The sequence below is a fragment of the Tupaia chinensis genome, unplaced genomic scaffold (genome assembly GCF_000334495.1).
Source record: "Tupaia chinensis unplaced genomic scaffold, TupChi_1.0 Scaffold000504_1, whole genome shotgun sequence".
Lineage (NCBI taxonomy): Eukaryota > Metazoa > Chordata > Mammalia > Scandentia > Tupaiidae > Tupaia > Tupaia belangeri.
In genome coordinates, this window is record NW_006160016.1 from 9,293 (window position 1) to 16,418 (window position 7,126).

The 7,126-nt window shown below is 38.6% G+C and overlaps 2 pseudogenes; both read left to right on the forward strand.

Annotated features, from left to right (window-relative positions):
- The first annotated feature begins 4,632 nt into the window (after positions 1-4,632).
- Positions 4,633-6,577, forward strand: LOC102485630 (rap1 GTPase-GDP dissociation stimulator 1-like; annotated as a pseudogene).
- A 364-nt stretch (positions 6,578-6,941) lies between these two features.
- Positions 6,942-7,126, forward strand: part of LOC102486072 (rap1 GTPase-GDP dissociation stimulator 1 pseudogene) — a 3,971-nt pseudogene continuing 3,786 nt past the window's right edge.

Below are 7,126 nucleotides of genomic sequence, written 5' to 3' on the forward strand. Positions count from 1 at the left end.
AGATGTGAATTTCAAGAAGCTCAGTCCATGATTCAAATCACTTGGGAGTCCAGCACCTTAATCACTATTACTACCCCCAAACTTTATAAGAATGCAGACAATCAATTATAAGTACCTCAAGCTACAATAACTTTGTTTTTAAAGATATTTTTTGTTTGTTCTCTTCATATAATTATTGAATTCCGGTGAACATCTCTAGGTACTTTCTTGACATTTAGGTAAAATGTTTAGCAACATTACAAACTTAACTTATAAAAAGAATAAAATAAAATTATCTGGAGTAGAATGAATAGTGACCAGCAGTTGGCATAATCGCTATGTTGCTGGACTCCCATGGAGTCAACTACAGTCGACTTTACTTTGCTCTTCTTGAGTATCCTAACTTTTATGTCTATCTATATTTTTGTATATATCACTTTGTGTACAGACTTTTTTATTGTACATTTTTATTTTTCTGTCAATATTATCATAAACACTTTTATGTAAAAGGGAAAACAATTTTAATTTACAACATTAAAATCCTCAATGGAAATTGATTACTCCTATAGAGGTATTTTTTTTTCTTTTTTTTTTTTGGAGAGTTTTTGTTTGTTTGTTTTTTGTTTTTTGTTTTTTGTTTTCGCTATAGGGCGCGTGCACTCGCCAGACAGACAGAGAGAGACAGAGAGACAGAAAGCGAGAAATCACCCCCGGGGGGATGGTCATGCCGCAATCCCTTCTCCTCCATTCTCCTCTCGGGATCTTGGGCACGCATGCACACGTGCCCGGCGTGAGTTTTTTAAGCCACCAGGTCTGGGACTATGTGGTCGACTATGTGGGAATCCAGCGACATAGCCATTACACTAACTGCTGGTTCCCTATAGAGGTATTTTTTTGAGAAATTGAAATTTTAATTATATGATAGAAGAATGGAGTATTTTTGAGGTATTCATTTATATACATCTGAAGACATGGTTTGATCATCTTTTTTTTTGAGAGACTGATAATACTTTTGCCTTTATACATTATTAAGTTCTGTTCCAACTACTTATGTCTACTGTTATGTAGCAGAAAAGAAGTCAGGGAGATTACATAAATTGTCAGGCATGTCTGTGTTTCAATTATTTATTTATTTATTTATTTTGGAGAGGTTTTTCACTATAGGGAGCGTGCGCTCGCCAGACAGACAGAGAGAGACATAGAGACAGAAAGCGAGAAATCACCCCCCAGGGGGGATGGTCACGCCGCAATCCCTTCTCCTCCATTCTCCTCTCGGGATCTTGGGCACACACGCACACGTGCCCGGCATGAGTTTTTAAGCCACCGGGTCCGGGACGCGAACCGCGGTCAACTACGTGGGAGTCCAGCAACATAGCCATTACGCTAACTGCTGGTTCCCTCAATTATTTTTTAAATAAAAATATGTGCTGTAGCTAATCTTTTCTAAGCTAGTTATGTATTTATGGCAATACTTAGGCAATAGCAATGGGTTGTCAGAAAAGTTATTACACATTTTTGCATAGAAAAAATATGTCATGACGCTTCCAACAACCCAATATTTTCTCAAAGAATTAGAGTGGGCATCAGCAGGTGACATGGAAGGTTAGATCCTAGACTCCAACATGACTTATTGCAGCTTGAGTCTCAACCTGGTGACTTGCTTCTCACTTTCCCTTTCACTTTCTCATCTATGGTGAATGTGCATGACCTGTACCAGTTTTAATAACAATAATAATGATAATGATAAATGAAATTAATAATTCTTAGAAAAATATTAGAGTGATATTCAATCACATTTATTTCTTGCACTACCTCTGTCTTTGCCATGAATGAGCAGATACTCTTGGCTTATATCTCAGGAGTATGTTTGGCACCCACATATATGTGTGTGTTTTCTTTCGTGTCCAAAGCCCTAACTCTATTCATTTTTTTTATAATTAAAAATTTTATTTAATTTTATTACTATTACTTTTAAAATTTGCTATAGGGCCTGTGCACTCACCAGAGAGGGACAGAAACAAAGTGAGAAAGGTAAAGTGAGAAAGAAAGCCACCAAGTCTAGGACTCTAACCATGATTGGTCATTTGGGAATTCAGTGCCTTAACCACCATGCCAACTGTTAGCACCAATTTTTCTTCTTTTTTTAATTTCCAAGAGCACACATTCACTTACTAAACACACACACACACACACACACACACACACATACACACACACACGCACACACAGACACTGACAGTCCCATAAAATGGTCATGCCACTATCCTCTCTACACAATTTTTTTTCCCTCTTATCACTATTTTACACAAAGTAAAAACTGCTGTATTTGCAAAGTCATCTAGTTTGGGACTCATGCAACAACTTGGGTCTGTGTGATTCAGTCCCCTTAACCACCATGATATGGGCCTGCTTCATACCTCTATCTTTAGTTCGCGTTTTGTACACTTGGTTTTGCAATTCCTTCACAAAAAATGAGCACTTTTGGGACCAGCAGTTAGGGTAATGGCTATGTGGCTGGACTCACACATAGTCAACCTCGATTCGAGTCCAGGACTTGGTAGCTTAAACTCATGCCAGGCGTGTTTGCGTGTGTGCCTAAGATCCCAAGAGGAGAATGAAGGAGAAGGGGTTGCAGCATGGCCATCCTCCCTGGGGGGTGATTTCCTGCTTTCTGTCTGTCTCTCTCTGTCTGTCTGGTGAGCACACACGCCCTATAGCAAAAACCTCTCAAAAAAAAAAAAATGAGCACTTTTTATTTTTGGCATATTCTAACCTGAACATAAATATTTACTTTTACTTGTGATGAAAATCAAATTATTTCTGTTAGAATGTCTGGAATTGCATAACACCTATAGAAAAATTCAAACCATATTTATTTCTTACATATTGGAAGCATGGAAGCATGATTTTGTATAACTTTCCATATTTCATATTTGACAATACCACATTTTATTTTGAGAACTACTTGATAGTGTATTTTTTATGACAGCAAATTTTGAGGTGCCCAAATGTGAAATGTATTAGAATGTTGAGTCTTCAATCTTTAAACTGTGTTTCTTTTTCTTCCTGTAATATATTTCAAAGTGTGGCATTCTGATATTAGTCAATTCTTGTACTTAATTGCACAGATGTTTAAGCTTGGTTGAAAAAGTTATAAAATATTTTCTTAATTTACCCGTAATTATTTTCGGCTTATCATCTGGCAATAAAAGTCAGAGTCAAAGTTTAAGGCACCTACAGGTAACCCTGATGAATACACATCCTCCATTTCATGACTAGCATGGTCCAGTATGAGAACTAAGATTGACACTACCTTACCCAGCAACAAACTGCAAGGGTGTCCACTGGAAAGTTTCATAGTTGAACCTAATAGAATGAGCATGGCCAGAAAACAGTTTACACATAATAGGGTATAATAGTGTTTATAAAATAAATTTATCAAAACAATGAACATGTGAATTAAGAATAATGGTGTTCTATGCTTCGTTTCTATTTCTCTGTCTGTGTGAGATTTTTGCTATAGGGTACATATACTCATGAGAGAGACAGAAAGATAGAAAGTGAGAAATCACTGCCCAGGGTGGACGACCGTGCCACAATCTCTTCTCCTCCTTTCTCCCCTTGGTATTTTGGGCACACGTGCACAGGCCCCTGATGTGATCTTCAAGCTTCATGGTTGGGAATTAAATAGCAGTAGGCCACATGGGTCAATGGGCCTTCACCACCACACAACCTGCTGGCCCCTATGCTTTATTTTTAATAGTAGTTTCATTTTATTGAGCAATAACAGGGACTAACAGTATGGTTATATATTTCATACTTGTTTGATTTGAAATACCTGACTCTGGGCAAAATAAATAAATAAATAAATAAATAAATAAATAAATAAAGCAAGCAGCAAACAGGTCTATGCCAGGCATATGTGTGTGTGTGTGTATGTCCAAAATCCCAGGAAAAGAATGGAGGAGTAGGGATTGCTGTGTGGCCATACCGACTTGGAAGATAATGTTTCACTTTCTCCCTCCCTTCCACTCTCTGATGAATGCATGCCTTATAACAAAAACCTAAGAAAAGAAAAAGAAGAAGAAGAAAAGGAGAAGAAGAAAAACAGAAGAAAGAAAGAAAGAGAAAGAAAGAAAGAAAGAAAGTGAAAAAAGAAAGAAAGAAAAAGAAAAAGAAGAAGAAGAAAAAGAAGGAGAGGAAATACCTCCAAATACTATCACTGTTTGTGAATGGTGTTCACCTACCAGGGAAGAATAGGCTGGTCTGCATCTCTTGAAGATCTCATTTCTGTTTTCTGCAAAAGCATCATATAAAAAACTTTAGCCACCACATACACAGTATGATAGATAAAAAATCTGGAGGCAGACATGGTCATCATGTTCAAATAAGACTAGAAAATGGGGAACGATTTGGTGGGCACTTTCTAATTTTGCCACATAGTGATCCAGCAAGTGAGCATAGAAAAAAAGTAAGCCCAGAGTTTACTGAAGTAAAAATCTTGTGGGTTCCTGCCACGGCCACACCATGCCCATGCCGCTTGCAGCAGCTGCTGCTCCTCCACCAGCCGCTCCCTGCCTGCAGGAGAGAGAGTGAGGTAGAGGGAGGACACTGAGCCACACCGCCAGCACCAGAGTCCTTCACCTTGCCCTGCCAGCTCCTCACCCTCTGGGAGGAACATGGAGTTAGGATTTTGGAGATCTAGAAGTTATCCTCAAACATGTTGAGATGACATTTGAAGTTAGATTGGAAGACAGGAGTCAACAAAAAAAAAGAAAACTTTTGTAAAATAATCTCAGTGATACCTTAAAGAAACTGAAGATAACAGCTGTTGACAAGACTGAGAATAGTTTAGAAGGATGCTTGGATTGTCTGCTGTAAGCCCTGGGTCAGAATAATGCAGAAACAAGTGAAAAGCTCCAAGAAAGTGGAATACTTCAGCTGTTTGAAAATCTATTAACTCCCCAGTCTCCCTGCACAGTCAAAGTAGTTAATGGCCTAGCAGAAGTAGCCAAAAATGAATTTATGTGACTTCCATGTGTGGATGCTGGATTGATTTCACCACTGGTGCAACTACTAAATAGCAAAGACTAGGAAGTGCTGCTTCAAATAGGCAGAGCCCTAGGAAACGTATGCTATGACAGCCATGAGGGCAGAAGTGCAGTTGGCCAAGCAGGTGGTGCACAGATTGTAATTGTTTATTTAAGGTCATTGTGCAGTGTAACAGATCCCACCAATGAGAAGCTCTTGACTGTCTTTTGTGGCATGCTGATGAACTATAGCAATGAGAAAGATTCCCTCCAAGCTCAGTTTATCAATATGGGTGTCATTCCTACCATAGTGAAATTACTCAGTATCCACTGCTAAGATGCAGCTCTTACAAAAATGTGTCTTGTTTCTTTTGGTAATTTAGCAGAACTTGAGTCAAGTAAAGAGCATTTTGCCAGTACAAACATTGCTGAAGAGCTGGTAAAGTTCTTCAAGAAGAAAATCGAACATGTTAAGAGAGAAATTACTTTTGAAGTCCTTGCCTCTTTGGCAGAAAATGATGCTCTTAAGTTACAGCTGGTTGAAGCAGGCCTGGTAGAGTGTCTACTAGAGATTATTCAGCAGAAGGTGGATAGTGACTAAGAGTATGAAATTCCAGAGCTCAAAACTGGTTCAGATTTAATGGTTTTATTACTTCTTGGAGATGAATCCATGCAGAAGTTATTTGAAGGAGGAAAAGGCAATGTGTTTCAAAGGGTACTTCCCTGGATTCCATCAAATAAACACCAGCTATAGCTTGTTGGAGCACTGGCAATTGACAACTTTGCCAGAAATGATGGAAATTGTATTCATATGGTCGACAACAGAATTGTAGAAAAGCTTATGGATTTACTGGACAGATACGGGGAGGATGGCAATGTGACTGTCCAGCATGCAGCACTCAATGCCCTCAGGCAACTGGCCAGCTCAGTTGTAAATAAAGCAAAGATTTTATCCACTGGGGTCACAGAGAGAGTTCTGAAATTCCTGAAATCAGAAATGCTCCCAGTTTAGTTAAAAACTTCTGGGAATATTAAGAATGTTGATAGATGCTCATGAAGCTGCTGAACAACTGGGCAAGAATGCTAAATTAGTGGAGCATTTGGTGAAATAGTGTGAAGGCAGATTATGCTAGGGTGATGGGTGAGTCCAACAGACTGCTCTCGGCCCTAATCCAGTACAGTCAATTGAAAGACGTAATTAAAACCATCATACAGAGTGGTGGCATCAAGTATCTTGTTACCATGGCAACTAGTGAGCATGTAATAATACAGCCCTCATTGCTTTAGCACTAATAGCAGCTTTAGAATTGGGCACTGCTGAGAAAGATCTAGAAACTGCTAAACTTGTACAGATTTTACACAGACTGCTAGCAAATGAGAAAAGTGCTCCTGAAATAAAATATAATTCCATGGTCCTGATCTGTGCTCTCATAGGATCTGACTCTCTACACAAGGAAGTGCAGGATTTGGCCTTTCTAGATATTGTATCTCAACTGCTCAGTCATGAGAACAAAAATGTCACTCACCAGGCCTCTCTTGCAGAGCAGAGACTTACTGTGGAAAGCTGAGGCCCACCCCTTGCTGATACACAGCATCATCCCATCTCTGAATTCCCCTTTGTCCTCCATCCATCTGCCTCTTCCGTTTCATTCTTTACCACTATCACATGTGCATGCATGTAATGTTTCAATAATAATTGCTGTAGGTACCTGCCAAATAAGATTTTTAAAACCCACTGTTAGTGTGAACATGACTTTGTCAAAAACAGGTCTCCACTCATAACTGTTCTCTTGTATTCCTGTTGCTTGAGCTACATTAAGTAGAATGTTCATGGTGTAGTCCTATGATGATGTAAACTTGGTACTGCATAATGAATTGCTCCTCACATGTGGTAAACTACATAATAACATACTGGTCAATTAGAAACGAAGAATGCAGCAGAGTCTGTCTAGCATAGTAAAGATGAAATTGAATTAAAAAATAGCTCTTTTTTGATGCTTGAGAAGCACAGTGATCAAAAAATTGTATGACTGCTCATTTATTAATCTTACTTACTAATGTCAAGTCCATGGTACCTAGAGTTAAATAAAATTTCAATGTTCTCACTCTTTAAAAAA